Genomic DNA, 17,687 nt, shown 5'->3' with positions numbered 1-17,687 from the left:
TCAATGTATTGTTACTGGTTTCAAAAATGAAATTCATGCTGGTTGTTAATTCTATGCATTCTTTGATTCAAGTACATGTACATTTTCAATATTCATTCTAGTTCTGTGGTTTTCCTTCAGGATTGGAACGACAACCATGGGAGGATTTTTTTTCTTTAGGTTAGGCTTTAGGTATTTTCAGAAATTAGATTAAGTATATCTCTATATTAATACATTAGTACCCATATTATATTTACCTATCTTTACCCCATTCTCAAAATTACCTTTGTATACATTCATTCATCATTCAGTAACCACTTTCCTGCACTGGGTCGGGGGAATTCACCTCAGGTGGGATGCCAGTCCATTGCAAGGCACTTTGTATACATTACTAAATTAATTTATTAATATGAGTGAATAGCTCTGCTCTTTCTTCAGGATAGAAATGTTGCATTACAGAATGGAGGTGGTCAGTCAGAAGAACTTTATTGATTTGCAGTGACACAGCCACTGGTTTTCCTTTAATTTGTCACACATATGTAAATACTGTACACAGAAGTTTGTGACACTGGTACATTTCAGCAGTGAGGCATGCTGAGATTATACTAATCGACCGCTCCAGTTTTTACAGGGTCAATTACAGCTCTCTATAACTGATTGAGAAGCTTTGGCATGAGCAATTAAAGCCCGCAGTGGCAGAAGCCAGCAAGACCAGCTGCACTAATTATCCTTTACGATACTGAAAGGCGCTATCATCTCTATCCATCAACTGTCACATGCAACACTTAGCAAAGTGTAGCATTCCTTAGCTTTCTGTGGTTATATAAGGTCAAAATCAATTAAGTGGAGACTTCAACTGCAGATTTTTTACTGAGAGAACAGTTATGCAACAAGCTTCATAACTGGTTGTTATGGCCTAAGATGGCCTAAGAAATTTGGTGAGCACTAAATTTGTGTAAATTAAATTGTAAGTGTAATTGTAATGGGTAAATGAAAACTACACACGCTAACCCAATCCCTCAACCTTACCTTATATAATTTTTTATACAAGTTAAATTGTGCAAATGCTTCAGAAATTTGCAATCATGAGGCTGTACTGATTGGAGTTTGTTTGGTTTTTTTTTGCAAAGTAATTCACATAACAACTTGATTACATTTTGATGGAAACACCTTGATGATGAGAGAGGTCAGAGGAGAATGGCCAGACTGGTCTGAGCTGACAGGAAGGCTATGGTAACTTAAATAATCTGGATGTGGATGGGCTACAACAGTACAAGGCCACATTGGGTCCCACTCCTGTTGGCCAAGAACAGGAGTCTGGGGCTCCAGTATGCACAAGCTCACCAAAACTGGACAGTTGAAGATGCTTCGAAAAACCTTACTTGGTTTCACACTCACTGGTTTGAATGGTTTGTTTTTCACACTATTCTGCAAAATAGATCAATTTAAATATTGATCCACCTTTTAGAAGCATAACTAAATAATTTATAAGTTTACACATATCTCTATGTAATTGGATGGTGTTGTAGCATGCAAGAAAAAGAGAGTGCAGCTCTCTAATTTAGTTGCTTTTTTATGAGTCAGCTTGCCATCATGAGGCCATGTTGGACTAGTGAGAACTTCATATACCTGAAATATTGGCATTGGCAACTAAAATGCCACATATAAGATAAGTGTATTTAATACATAATGCTAATGGTCAAGGTCAGGGTGAAGGATGGTGTCTCACTCACAAGAATTCTGAGTAAAATTTACTTCTGTTGAAATGTACCTACCTGACAGACACCTTTAAGTGATTAGCATTTCTAAAAAACAGAAACAGCATAACGATCATTCTTTAGCTTTATTGTTAATAGCACTGATGGTATTTTTAATCCAACCTCAATTCTTCATTCTTCCTAAAATTATGCTAGGCAGAAATATTCCACAGTTTATCCTGTAATATATCTAATTTGCTCTGCATCTCTGCTTCTGATTTAACTATGGGTAACTGATATGTTTTTGTGGTATACACTTGGCAAATCCACCCTGCCTGATGGAAAGTCATCAGTTGACACTGTCACTGACTTGTCAGCCCTGAGGCTCTGGACATGTGAGGTCATTGCTTGTGGCCTTGTGCTTGATTGACTGAGTATATAACCTTCTGATCCCAGAGACGCAGCAACTTATTTAGAATGATCATGTAATATTAGCATATACTAATTATACATGGACTTGTAATAATATAAAGTCCCAAGATTACATGAGAGTTTAAAAATGGACAACTGGCTTTATGTAAGATAACTGTATGACACAACAGAAAAGTTTCACCCTGTTGATGTGAGATTGAATCCTGATGATGCCACAGCCATCCGTGGACAGGAGTGCAAGAGACAAAAATTGGCTGTGCTCTCGAGGTGGAAAGGATGGCATACTCTCTCCCCAGTCAATCAGTGTTCCATTTGTCGGTTTTGCCGCATCCTGGACTGAAGAAAACTTTTTCATAGAGTTAAAACATAGCTTGATAGCCAGCACCTTTATCATGAAAAAAAAAATGTATATATACATATATATATTTATATATATATATATATATATATATATATTTATATATATATATATATATATATACACACACACACACACACACGCACGCACAACTTTGCCCCAGCTGAATGGTAATGGCAGGTTGCTACCTGGGTACCTCTGAAATGTCAAGACAATTTTAAGAGACCATTAGCTAGCACCACCTATGACAAAAAAAAAAAAAGTCAATAATCATTTGTTTGAAATACACATACTTCATACTTCACAAAACCAGCTAGCTAACGTTTGTTTGGTAAAATTTGTACTGACAACAACCAAATTCTGAAAAATATATATATAGATATATACACCTGAAGCAGAAATGTATTTCTTTAAATTGTCTCACTCTGGTCCATATAACTTGGGACTTGGGAATACATTCCAGGATTCAGTTGTCTTGCTAACATCTAAAACAAGGAATTGCTAGCAGAGCTGCTATGACAAGTGATCATATGAGTTTCAATGACAAATTACCTAATTTAGCATATTTGAATCCAAAATTTCTGGAAAAATACAAATGTGCATGATTTAACAAATGGCTTTGGCAGGTTGCATCTGTGGTTTGGTTCTGTCGTTGTAATTATGCTGTTGCTATCTGCACTTACAAATGATGGCCAAGTCTTTTTACTTCTTCATTATTTCAGAAAAATGCTGTCACCTTGACAAGCAGTGGGTGTTTTTGTATAGTCAGCAAAAAAACATGCCTTGGAGTGAAAACTCTAACACAACCAGGTGAGGCCAAAATCTAAATGGGGTAGAAAGAACTCAGGAGATGTCAATGGTCTTTAGTATTGTAACATATTATCACTGTTTAATATTATAACAATTATATGAAAAAGCTGAACTGACAGAAAATAAAGGAATAAAGAGCTACGTAAAAAAACATTGCCTATTGTACAGTACAGGTCATTTTGAACAATAGATCCTTATTCCTTTGTTTTCTGTTGGTTTGGCTTTATCCTTTTCCCATCAATGCAGATACAAATGAACAAATATTATCAATATTTAGCAGCATTAGCCTCGTTGCTCCAGTGCAAAACTATAGACATCAAACTATAGACATTTCTTGGCTAATCGACTCCATTCAGAGTAAGGAGGTTATTTTGTACATTTTTGCTTGAGCTATCACATTGAAGATTGCAGTTGTCTGAAAACATTCCAGGATTTTTTTTGCCCTTACAGGAATCAACATGGTCAGTCTTCAAATGAGAGGTAATACATGAGTGAATGAGTCACAGGCCTCTGAATTACAAGATTCATTTGTGACAAAATAAGAGAGAATGAGTTAGGTGTCTTTATTTTGGTCTGTGGCTTTCATGCTGTGGGTACTGGACTTCAGTCACTCTATATACAGTGACACTGATTATGGAAGAAGATTCAATCTGCCACCTCTTTCAGCTTGTGTAAAGTGTCACCTGCAAACAAGTGAAAGAGCTATTTGAGGCTAAAGGAGAAGGTGGCAGATGCTGTGAACATACCTGAGCAGGTGCATCCTCCAAATTATGACTTTGGTTAGAAGCTGCACTGCATGCACATTCTGCAGTAGTATAAAGCCTGATGTCATCATGCTATAGTAGTATCAATCATGTGATTCTTTTCAAGGGGAGTGTTTACACCTGCTAACCCCTCTATATCCCTGATTGATGAACATTTTATATCTACATATTCTAATGCTAGTTCATGTTTAGTGTATTTAATATAATGCTATTTTATGTTAGGAGTTAAACACTGCAGATTTGAAGAACCCTGAGATAGATCATGCTTCACTGTTGCCAGTACCAAACGTAGTAACATTTTAGTCCTCATTGACAAGCACAAGCTATTGTATGTCAATCATAAACATAATTACTGTAAAATACTGTTCATTTTTATTATTGGTTATGCTTACATTACATCTGTTAATTTCTCAAAATGCATGAATAAAGTAGGCTTTTCCCTGGATTTCTATTAGCCCTAGCTCTGTAACCAGTGGAATCTCAAACTCAATTTTTTTTTTACAGCAGAATGCAATTATAGAGTATCTGGTCCCCCACCAGAGATATTCAACCCAAAAGTGAGGGGAATCTTTTTTAAAAATTGTATTTTCTCACCCCATAAAATAAAATAAGAGAAGACTCAAACCTGAAATGTTCTGCATGCACACTATACTTACCTAGGTACCCTCTAAAAAATATGACTGGGACTCAAACCCTTCCCATTACAAACTGACCCTAATAGTGGAACTGTGAGCAATTGTGAGCATTGCATTAGGACCTAAGTTCTAAGTCTAAGGAACAAAAATGTGCAAAATGTTTATATATGTACATGTGCCTTGTAATGTGTTCTAGAGATGAGTTTTTCGTTACAAGGAGCTAAGACCACCCTGAGCCGAGGTACTGAGGTTTCCATAAGTAGCTATATAACCAAAATTTGTTGTGTGCCATGACACAAAAATGGCCGTCATGGTTAAACCAAGCGAGAAAAAAAATTTGGAAAATTAAAAACAGTCAAGCAACCTGTATTGGACCACTTGAGATGGAATGACCCTAGTGTTAGCAGGCTAGCTAAAACACAGGGCAGTAAATATACACACCAAGGTGAGCAGATGCCCCAGGTGACTCAGTCTCACATGATATAACAGGGTTTGAAAAACACAAATAGAGAGAAACCCACAAACGCCTCTGCTTATAGCCAGTTATTATATGTTCTCTAACTAAACAACTTCACAACTGTGTTACTGTGTACAAATTTTACAACAATGATAAATTGGCTGACTATCATTCACTAGCTTCCCACCAAATTAGAGAGAAAATAAATGCCTTACCTGTTCAGCTGAATCTATCTACCACATTTTATACCTTTATGAGATTTTGGACTAATATCTTAGACTCTCTAGATCTTTTGTAAGAATGATGTTCATCCCTCCAGTATAATTCCAGAGACATGTACACCAATGTGCTTTAAAGCTGTTCTGCTGGCTTTATTTCGTTTTGTTTTTTCCTTTAATTTATCTGTATGTTGAAACACTTTGAAGGTTGGTTTTTCATTTAACCCATCTGTATGATGAAACACTTCCCCTTTTAATTATTGGTTTTTTTTTTGTAGTTCATTTCACTTCATACATTGAGATATAGCAATGCATGATTATATAATGAGTGGAGATTCTAGGTGCTTTCATGTTTCATTGAGTTTGGTTGCTTGACCCAGTTTCATAATGGTTAATTTGCAGTCATAAAACATGCAAAGTGTATTTTTCATTTTCCTCTTTGATAAAAATGTTCTCTGCTGCTCTGGTTATGAGATACAAGATTGATGAAGGTAATCAGACTTTTGATCTGCACTTCATTTGGGGCAATGTGTTTCTTCCCAACTCTATTAACCTATTTATATAATTTAGATTTATTTCTCATTTCATAAATATTATGACATCTAGAGTATCCTGAAATTGGGAGAAAAGCAATGAGGAAAAGCAGTTGGGGGGGAAGAAGAAAACAAGTGCTAGTGGCTCATCCATTACATGTTCACATCACTGAGACGAGTTCTGACAACTCTGCCTGGCAGGCATACACACACACACACACACACACACACTCAGCTCCCTAACAAACAAGACAGTAAATAGGACAAAAACTGTGATTTGATGTTGAATCACTGGTGCCTATGCCTTGCTATTTAAGAACATCACAAACATATATTAAAGTACACTCAGTGTCAGACACTGAATAAAATCCTTATTATTAATTCATTAAAACTGATTACAGTATTCTGTAATCATAGTCAGCCTGTGGGTATGTGAGTGAGAATGGGGTCCTCCAACATAACATCTGTCCTTATACATAAAATCGGTGCAAACGTATTTTTTTTTAACAGGCTTTCAGTATCTTACACTAAAATAATTTAGACTAGAAACTAGACTACAAGCCATTAGACATTTTTTTAGCCTTTTCAGTGACTTGGATCAGTCTGTTCAGTTAAGTGATTCATTCAGATTTGTTCACCAATTCATTGTGTAGTACAATTTGTTTAAATGTGCAGCTTGAAGTCATATAAGGTAGATGACACACAGGTTGAGCAGTGTCCAATAGCTAAGCATTTTTTGTATTTTGTTTTATTTTATAACAAGCTTGTATATCTGTGTATATCAGGCTCATTTTTCACACCTAGCCCAACACAGACTACTACTGAATGTATCGAAATGCTGGAAATTTCCAGCTGTGTCTGAATTAGCCTGAGCGACACTCACTGAACTCACTGATTCACTGAACTTATTTTTTGAACATTGTAATATGAACATTTCAACATTAAACTCTGATCTGCTCCAAGAGAGAGGAGCAAATCTTGGTCATGCAAAAAAGATTCAAGTGACTCAAGAGGCGTCATACAGTGCCTTGTATTCACCCCCCTTGACTTTTATACATTATAAAACCTGTAAAACCTTGAAACTGAAATGGACTTAATGGGAATTTGTACCACTTGAGTTACATAATATGTTTAACATCTGACGGTGCAGAATATTTTTTGTGACATAAAGGTTTTTTAAACAAAAAAGTAAATATATGTTTGTTGCATAAGTATTCACCCCCTTGTTCAATACTTGGTAGAGCCACCTTTACATTTACAGCTATAAGTCTTCAGGGATATGTCTCTATCAGCATTCTTTTGCCCATCACTCCTTAGCAAAATGGCTCAAACTCTGCCAGAGTCTTTTTCAAATTCAAACTATATTGGTCACACACACAACCATACACAGTACAACTTGCAGTTAAATGCCTTTTACAGCTGTCCGGTGACCTAAAAACAGAATTTACATAAACCAGAATTTACTTGCAAACAAGTAGAAAAAGAAAAATATAAAAATGTAACATAAAGGATATAAAAGACAGATAGCAAAAAATGCTGTGCAACATCGAGCTGAGGTAGTTGCAGCGAAATAGCTAACATATATAATAAATATTTATAGATACGGGATAATACAGGTATATTAACAGGAATGTAGGGGGTGTAGGTGTTTCAGACTGGAATAGGTTTTATTCTATGATTGAAGTTGGCTCCATACATATTGCCCCCAACCCTGACTGCATTCCCATTCCACAGTGATAAAGACCATCCCTACAAGATGATGTTACCAACACCATGCTTTACTGTGGGGATTGTGATCTCAGTGTGAGGAGCAGTGTTGGGTTTCCACCAAAGGCCAAAGAGTTCAATTTTGATATCATCAGATCAGAGAACCTTTTTCCACATTTGCTGAGTTTCCAACATGCCTTTTAGCAAACTCCAAATGTCTAATGGTTGAAAGGAAGCCCGCTCTTTTTCAAATCCCGAGCAGACTTTCATGTGTTTTGCACTGAGGAGAGGCTTCCATCCGGCCACTCTGCCATAAAGTCCAGATTGGTGGATTGTTACAGTAATGGTTGACCTTCTGCAAGTTTCTCCCATCTTCACACATGATCTCTGGAGCTCAACCACAGTGACCTTCGGGTTCTTGGTCACCTCTCTTACCAAGGCCCTTCTTCCCCGATTGCTCAGTTTGGACAGGGGGCCGGCTCTAGGTAGACTCCTGGTTGTTTCAAACCTCTTACAATTAAGAATTAACCTCATGGCTTGGCTTTTGAGAGTAAGAGTGTAAACAAACCAAACAAAGGGAGTAAGAAAGTGAGATTCAGCAAGAGGAAAATGGATTGAAGAGTGATAGAGTTTCAGCCTTTTTCTGGTAACAGGTAAGGTTTATTTGTACTTGATGAATGATAATCCATCCTTTCTCCTTGATGTGGAATTTGTATCATTGCCCATTTGTGAGGTGATATTTTCGTTGTTTACTGAAGCCTAAGATTCAAACCTTAGATGGGGGCCTATCTCTGGGGGCCTCTTGCTGCACCAGAAGTCCACCACCAGCTCTGTGATACAGCCAACAAAGGAGGAGTCATCCGAGAACTTCTGTAGGTGGCACATTCCCGAATCAAAGCAGAAGTCAGAGGTGTAGAGAGTGAACAAGAAAGGTGACAATACTGTTCCCTGGGGTGCACCAGTGTTGCTTGTCTACATGTCTGACAAGCAGCCTGACATACTGCGGCCTGTCGGTGAGGTAGCCTGTAATCCATGCCACGAGGTCCTGGTCCACCTGCATCACAGACAGCTTCTCAGCCAGCCAGAGTGGCTGGACCATGTTAAAAGCACTTCAGAAGTCAAAGAACATGATCCTCACACTGCTTTGTGGCCTCTCCGGGTGTGTGTAAGCTCTGTGAAGCAGGTAGATGATGGCATACTCCACACTGATGTCAGTCTGGTATGCAAACTGCAGCAGATCCAGGCAGTCGTGAACCAGGGGCCTGAGGTGCTGCAGAACCAGCCTCTCAAGGGTCTTCATTAAATATGATGTTAAGGCCACAGGTCTGAAGTCATGGAGAGAGCATCTGCTGTGTCACCATGCTGCCTCTTATGAGAAATATTTTCATATAAGCTCACAGAAAAGAGCATGCATTCCACAGGGTTTAGTTGTAGGGCCACTGAAAATCCATTTATTATCTATTATTTTTATTTAATATTAATATATATATAAATAATATTTATTATTTTCTTAGCTTGTCATGGTTATCCATAGATACCTGTTCCTCTCAAATTCTTAATTGCAAGAGAACCAAAAAATTTTCAGTATAAAGTTTTGCCATTTGAACCCTAACCACTGTAATCAGTACATCTCTCACTGTTGAGCTGTTTGCATGGGGTCTCTGTATTGTCTTGTTGTCCTGGAGACCTTCCTCTCTAGACAGCAGGTGATTGATTGCTTGACTTTCTTTCTTGGTGTATATTTGTATTACCAACCTTTTACACAAGCATGAAGAATAACTTTAATGATTTGTAACTTATCATGTCGTTGATTCTATGATACTTTTATGAAAATCTCTACCATCATTTTACCTCTGACAGACTGTCTGATGTATGATTTACTGCCACTAAGCTTCAACCCAAACCCTAGCCTTATACATGTGTCCAATGGGACTTGCCCATAACAAATTCCAGGCCAAAAGCATGTGAACATATATGCAGAGTCTCTTTATTTAAGCTTATCTGAGAAACGAGATTGATTGCTTATAGAAAAGGTATGCCTGCTTATAGAAGAGGACCACATGGCAGTTCAAAACTAAGTTGGTATTTTATTCATAATCAAGCTACCAAGATCCAATTGGATAGTCAATGGTCAGTGTGATGCAAATGTTGAATGGAGGGAAATTCTAACACACAGACAGACAATAATACAAAGGAAAAGCAAACCAAGAAACAGGATGAAGGTGTCACACCAAAACCACCTAGATACCAACTTCCCAGGAAAAAAGTGAAAGCTAACCAGGAGCAGGCCTAGCCTTTATAGCCTTCCCTATAATGTCAACCAATCAGTCTTCAGGGGTGGGACACGAGATGCAAGGGAGAGAGAGAGAGAGAGAGAACAGACAAACAATAATTAACCTACAGAGAACAGACGGCCTAGCCGTCACAACGGGAACATGTTGAAGCAGTGGTACAAGTGTAGTTAGTGGTACTAAGAGACTGAAAATGGAGACTGCAAGCAAAACTTCGGGAACAACACAGATAAACAAAAGCATATGTAAACACTAGCTAACAAAACATACTGTCAGTTAGTATAAGTAACAGGGACTAACAATGATCAGGTAATGAGGTCAAGGTGTAGCCAAAACAGGAGTTACAACAGGATGTGGTACACAGGAAGATTGTGTGACAAATTTAAAGATGAATGGTAAAACCAACTAAATGCATGTCTAGTTTGACCGACAAGTGAGGGATTCACTGATAACTTCAAGAGATAATCAAACGGGCCTCTTCCAAAACTAAATAGGATGACACATGCTTTTCAGCAATGCTCTCAGGAGTGCTGTAATTGGCTATGGTCTGCCTCTCTTACATTATCCTCTTATCCCTCCAGGATGAAATATGCAAGAGATTAATAACATTTCACACTTGAGTAAAAGTGTCAGAGAGTGGAGCATTTGAAGATTAGAGTGGGTACCCACACCACAAGCGGATGGATTTGGATAAACAACCATCAGGTACACTAAGACAGAGTTTTACCTCAGCATATCCTTGCAGAAGAGAAGAAAAGAAAAAAGAGCAATGCATCTACATTCCACATGGCAATGATCATTATAATTACATTTACAGCATTTAGCAGATGCCCTTTTCCAAAGCGATTTACAGAAGTGCTTTGTAGTCGCTGTCAAAAATATGTCCTTAGATTAGTGCAGTAGTTCAGGGTTTAAGAATACAATCAAGCTAAAGCTAATAGAGAGGGAAGTACAGCATGAAAACACACAAGTCATGTTTTTTATATGCTGAAAACTACTTTAATCACAAAACCCCCAGAACCTGTCAGCAGGTCAAGGCTTGGTTCTTCTGTCTTGAACTACACACCAGACAAGAATGGGAAAGAAGATGAGTGTGATGTACAAGAAGCTTTTATAGGCCACATATTTTTGACACATGCAGTCACAGTCAAAAGGTGGTGGCTTTGATATTTGTCTAGGAAATGAGCACATTCACAGTTATTCATTTTTCCAACATCTTGATCCAAAGTGACATAAAAGATAGACACAATCTATTCCAAGCATAGAGCAGTTAAAGGAGTACAACTGACTACGGACAGCTGACAGAGAGCTGCAAATGCTGGAGTAAATGCTACAAACACTTCCAGGCTCAGTAATAATAAGACAATCAAAAGTTTCATATTTAAGCAGAGTATTACCAATGTATGCACAAAAAGTGAAATATGACAGTATACAGCACAGCTCACTCATATTTTCAGCTCTGTAAAATGTCTTCACCATAAGGACACAATGATTGTGTAATGTAAGTGATTGAGGTCATCCCCAGTTCTACATATCTATACCACTAATATACTATAATGTATTATAAAGAATAATAATGAAATTATCATGACTTATAATTGTTTTGCACACTGACCTATTAGTAAGGTATTACTCGGGTTTGGCATAGATATAGATATTGCTATAGATATTGTTAATAAATGCATTAATTAAATTTATAGATTATGTGATTCTAAGATCTAGACTTTTTCCTTTGTATTTGCGTAGAACACATACATGCATTCAAGATATATATGTGGAATTTATTCTATTTTATTGTGTCTGTCTGAAGTCATGTATGTAAAACCCCTGTTGCTGCTGGCCTCTTACTGCACATGACAGAGAGAGATGGCAATATTATAAAGGTCAGACTCTAATGTGTGTATCGACTACACAACGTGACACCCCAGATACAGGTCTGCAGACGGCTTTTAAAGATTGGATATATCTGTGTGTATGTACATGTGTGTATGGGTGTGTGTGTGTGTGTGTGTCTGTGAGAGAGAGAGAGAGAGAGGGACAGAGGGAGACAGATAGAGGGAGAAGGAGTCGTCATAGGTCACGAGTAAATCAAAAGAAATTACACAGCTGCCAAAGCTTGTTACTTCAACAGCGCCAAGGTAAATATGTTGCACACTCCTTTCCCTCTGCTTGTGATTCAGGCGCGCAGATGAACAGAGAAATGAGAATTTGCATTTGGTTTACTAAAAGAGACAGTATATATGCGACATCTTTGGTTTTGAATTTGACATAAAGATAATATTACACTCTGAAAATGGACCTATAAAAAATACACAGATTTCTACCAATAGAATAAAGCCTCTAGGGCGGATCAACACAGTGACCTTTCATCGCCACATAGTGCACAACAAGAGATTGGATTTCTTTGTTCTCCATAAACTCCAACCTTCACCATCGATCAGCTGATGATTACCTAAAGCAGAATCCATACTAAATAGAGTAAAATCACCACAACCCTATATCGAGTGGTAGAAACAGTCATTTAAAAAGCCATTATTGTTGGAAATACTCATAATAAACTGGACAATTGGATCAGCTTCATGAAAATTGTGGTCTGATAAGAAATCCAATATACAGACTAAAATCAGGATTAATTCACAACATAGCATTATTGTGGTTATAGTGTTATAATAATATTATAATTATATATTATATACTATATTTTAATCAATCTGATTTTAGTTTAGCTTCATTCAGTAATGTTTCAAAAATAATTCTATTTCATTTCAAGGAAAGGAAATGTTGTGATGATATATCTGTCTCTCTCTCTCTCTATGTGTGTGTGTTTGTGTGTGTTTGTATGTTAATCCATACCAGTGAATAGACACGATAAATATCAGAGAATACAGTGCTTCTACAGTGTTACAATAAATTATAAGGCACTTACATCATAAAGAATTTTTTTTTTTTCATTTCTATTTATTGTTGTAGGTAATGTTTAGCTTCTCTATTATTTCAACCAATGGAACAGTATCTGTGATGTCTGGGTAGACTATCGCAGCAGGGGGAACAACATGGTCACCAGACCGGAAAATAGTCTAATTCTGTTCATAGCTCTAAGTCATCATTTCTAATACTGTTTTTCCATTTTGAAGGTAACCATGACAGTATTCACACAAAATGGTTTAATTTTTTTTACACGTCACTATCATGCTGCTGAAATAAAATATTTTAATGTTACAATCAATTTGAAAGGAATAATGTATAGGATATAGCACATATAATTTTTCAAATTAAAAGCGACATCAGCAGAGTGAGATTACACCGACTGAGACATAACCAGAGCAACAATTATATAATGTTATTCTGCTGATTTGTTAGCAGGGGCACTGGATTGTTAGCTAAATAAAATGACAGTGAATTTGCTATTTTTATTTTATGAGTAAAAACAAAAATGTACACATATTTAAAAATTTTTTCAACTGTTAAATGAATGCAGTTTAAGCAAGAAAATCTTGCATTATTAACTTTATTCTTTGCCTCTGTTATTTTCTGATATTGGGAAGCTTAACTGAATATTGGCTCTTTGAAAATGTGACACTGTAAGCAAATACAATAATATATTTCACAAAAAGAGAATTTTATGTTTTGTATCCAAAGTGCATGTGTGTATGTTGATAAATTCAATCTATAATCTATATTATGTATACATTTCAAAGAAATGTATTCAGTTTTTATTACATGCTTGTGCTTGGGTTTCATTCATTCATCAATCCGTTTGATAGTTAAATAATCTGACTTGTTCACTGATGTTCTGATAGCAATGATAACAACAAATTAAGCACATGATGATATAACAGTAATACCATGAATTTAATATAAATCTAAACTATATCATTAACATTACGGTACGTTACATTATATCAGTATAGATAATAGTGTGAAAGAAATGAGTTTATCCCCTGAAATCTGCTATAAGGCTTTAGAAATTTGGCCTCCTGTTAGAGGTGAAAGTCAGAGAATGCTGTATTTTTAATGATCAGTGATATCAGGGTGGATGGTTATCATACCATGAATTTATTACGCAGTTCCACCAGTAATAAGGTAATTTCACATTCAGAAAATGAAAAGGCCTGCCATGTCACTGTGATGGGTTTAATTTCTTTGCCTTAGGTTTTACACAAAATGATTACTAAAGGTCTTCTGAAAGGAATAATATTACGGCAAATCTCAAAGCTTAATATTTCTCCAAGCAAACATGATTCATTTCATCTGTTTTAAAACATATTATTTGTAGATATCATTTAAAAGATAAGTATTTAATGTCATGGTCATAGTAGACATTTTCTCATGTAATTCTCTTATGCTTTCTATCACTGGCAGGATTTTCCACTTGTGTATTTCTCTTACATCCACAGTAGATATCTTTGTCAGGCTTTTTTTTTTTTTTTGCAACTGAATTTCATATTCTATAGTCTTCAGAAGAAACTGTACCAATCCCCATTTCCATTTGCTAAAAATAGGCCAACTCTGAGATTTATTTGTATGACTGAAGGAGAAAAGAATGAAAAACGTGCCTAAAGGTCTTGTGCGCCTGTGCTTTTGAACCAAGAATTCAATACTTACTGTACAGAAACATGTCCTGCTAGTACAATGCATGTCATTTATACTGCACTTTGACAAGCAGCATGTACAAAAGTGAGAGAGAGAGAGAGAGAGAGAGAGAGAGAGAGAAAAGAAATCCAGGGTCTAAGCACGGCTAGTGACATTTCAAGTTAAGATTAGATTATATTAATAGTAGTTAATAAGAAATAATTGTATTTAAACTTGAAAACATGACCTGCTTGAAGTAATTTCTCTCTGGTGAAATGCATTTTTCATGTTCAGTCTTCTACCAATAAAGTGATGGAGAAGGAATTATCCTCAACACCCTGATATTTCATACCATATGTATACATATAGGCCAAGGTGCCTGCTTTATGTCTTTTCAAACCATTAATATAAGAAATTATGATTTCCACTCTTCTCTGGCTTTGTTCAGTTTCTATAGAAACCAGCGGTGACAAATCTGCTCTTTTTGAGCTGAAATGATGCCAGACAGCTTGTGCAAAAACAAGCCATCCTAATGATGCCTAATGATGGAGTACAAAATTCTACTTTATCTTAACACAGTCAAATGCCTGTAAAGTGCAGGAGAGGTTCAGATCAGGCAAAATGGCAAAATAAAATAAAAAAAAGAATAAGATGGTAGGTATTTCTATCTGTGTGAATAATTATAGCTTCACAAATACTTACATTTACATTAACTGATTTGGTAGGTGCTTTAGCCAAAGTGACTTACAAGTGAGAATGAATCCAATCCAAATTCAAGGCTAAGAAAGAGTTGCTAAAACATTTTTGGAGCTCGAGTAGTTGTGCATTCTTTTTTTATTATTTATTTATTTTAAATAAGAGAGTATCTACACTCCCCTGAATATCTATGTAAATATTGCTCAGAATCCAAATGTGATACAGTGGCTTATGAAATTCATTGTCAATTCCAGCAGTTCGAACATCAATAGGAGCACAGGGAGTCCTTAATGTACAAAATGAAATGTTCAAGCTGTCCCTGGTAAATAAATAAATAAATAAATAAATAAATAAATAAATTTAAACAACTGTGTGGTTTTCATGTTTTGAGAGACTGCCACTGCTGCCCCCTGCTGGCTCCTAATATAGAAATTAAAATATTGAAAAAATGGTTTGTCTGTCATTTATCTGGAGATTTATCTGTCAGAGGATGGAATTACATTTGAGTTCTAGGGCTGTATAGCAGAGCCACCTCTCATACATAGTTTATCTGGTCTGCAAATCACACCTTATGGTTTAATGCTCTACATACCACATACAAAAGCATATAATAGCATAGTGACAAATCAAAATAAGTCACACAGAAGTTTTCTCTGATAAACAGTTAGCCCATAAGTCGCTTGAGTCATTTTGACTTGTTTTCAACTGAAACACAAGCAGCAGCTATGGACTAATGGACACAATAAGAAAATGAAATATATTTTTCAGCATGATTCAGCTACTCTGTTGCTAAAATAGTTTAACTAATTCAGCTTCAGTACCACTTCAATACTGTAAAAAATGGAATTAGTTAACTAGAGATTTAACAGATTTGTTAACAATGCTAGTGCCCCACTATAGGGAGCTTGTTTAAATTACTGTGACAAAATAAATGTTTGTATGCTTTACATGTATAAGAATTTGATCCCATGAGAAAAAGGCATGAGTATAAATAGCTGGTCTTACAGTGCCTTGCATGTGTTATAACGTAGAACTAAAATGGACTTAACTGGGATTTCATTTACAAAATATGTCTAACATACTGTATGTCTAACAAATCTTTTTTGACACAAAAGTTAACTAATAAGAAAAGCAGACATTTGTTAGATGCAAAAGTACTCACCCCCATGAGTCAGAACCCCCTAGGCTGCAATTACAGCATTAAGTCTGCAATATGTCTCTATCAGCTTTGTTCATCCTGATCCTGATATTTTTCCCATTCTTCCTGGCCACATTGCTTGACTGGCCAAGTGTCAGATTGGATGGAGACTGTTGGTGAACTGTAATTTTCAAGTCTTCTCACACACAGATTCTCAACTGGATTGGGGTCTGGGCATTGACTGGACCATTCCAACACATTTGGTGTTCTTGGTTTTGAACCATTCTAGTGTAGCTTTGGCAATATGCTTAGGGTAGGTGTCCAGTCTCTTATTCTAGAATTGTCTTGTATTTTTGTCTCCATACATCTTGCCCTCAACCCTGATCATTCCCTGCTGAAGAAAAGTATCCCCACCACATGATGCTACCGCCATCATGCTTCACTGTGGGGATGGTGTTCTGAGGATGGTGATCAGCAGTGTTAGGTTTCTGCCAGATGCAGTGCCTTATTACAATTTTGGTCTCATCACACCAAAGAACCATTCCCACATGTTTGCTGATTCTCCAACATGTCTTTTGACAAGCTCCAAAAAGTCTATTGGCTTTCTTCTCACCATTCACCATATGGAGTGCCTGGACTATGGTTATCCTGTGAACAATTTCTCCCATCTGAGCTGTTGATCTTTCTAGCTCCTTCAGAGTCATCTATGCTCTATTGGTTGATTTTCTGAATAATAAATTCGTTGACTTTTGGTGGACATCCTCCTCTAGTCTGATTCACCATTGTGCCATATTCTTTCCACTTTTATTAATGGAGCTCTGTGGGATATTCAAAGATAAGGATATTTTTTATAACCAAACCCTGATTGATACTTTGCCCAGGACATGTTTTGATAGCTCCTTTCTCTTCATGATGCTGGTTGTTTATGTATGCTCACTAACAAACTTTGGGGCTTTCTAGGAACAAGTATATTTATATTGAGATGACACCTTAGTTGCACATGGGTGGACTCCATTCAATTAGTTATGTGATGTCTGATGGCAACTGGTTGCACCAGAGCTAATTTTTATTTGTAAAAAAAAAATTTGGAAACCTGACATATTGAATATATATTTTACAATATAAATTCAGTGGGGGTGAGTACTTATGCAAGGTAGCTTATATGTTCATAATTACTTACAGAGTGCACAGTATGGAGTGATGGACTAGCATTATTAGCCTGTAATTCTGAGAATATAAACCAAAGAGTTCGGGAGATATTGCTATAGGAGAGAATGAAATGGTGATTCATTCCCTCTCCTTCGGCTAATGGTTCATCCTCTGCAGTTCAGTCTTTCATCTTTTTTTCTTTTTTTTTTCTATGGTATAAGGCTGACCTCATTTCTGAAGTGAACCAATGC

The sequence above is a fragment of the Pangasianodon hypophthalmus genome, chromosome 20, assembly GCF_027358585.1.
Source record: "Pangasianodon hypophthalmus isolate fPanHyp1 chromosome 20, fPanHyp1.pri, whole genome shotgun sequence".
NCBI classification, from domain to species: Eukaryota; Metazoa; Chordata; class Actinopteri; order Siluriformes; family Pangasiidae; genus Pangasianodon; species Pangasianodon hypophthalmus.
Note: the sequence above shows the minus strand (reverse complement) of the source record.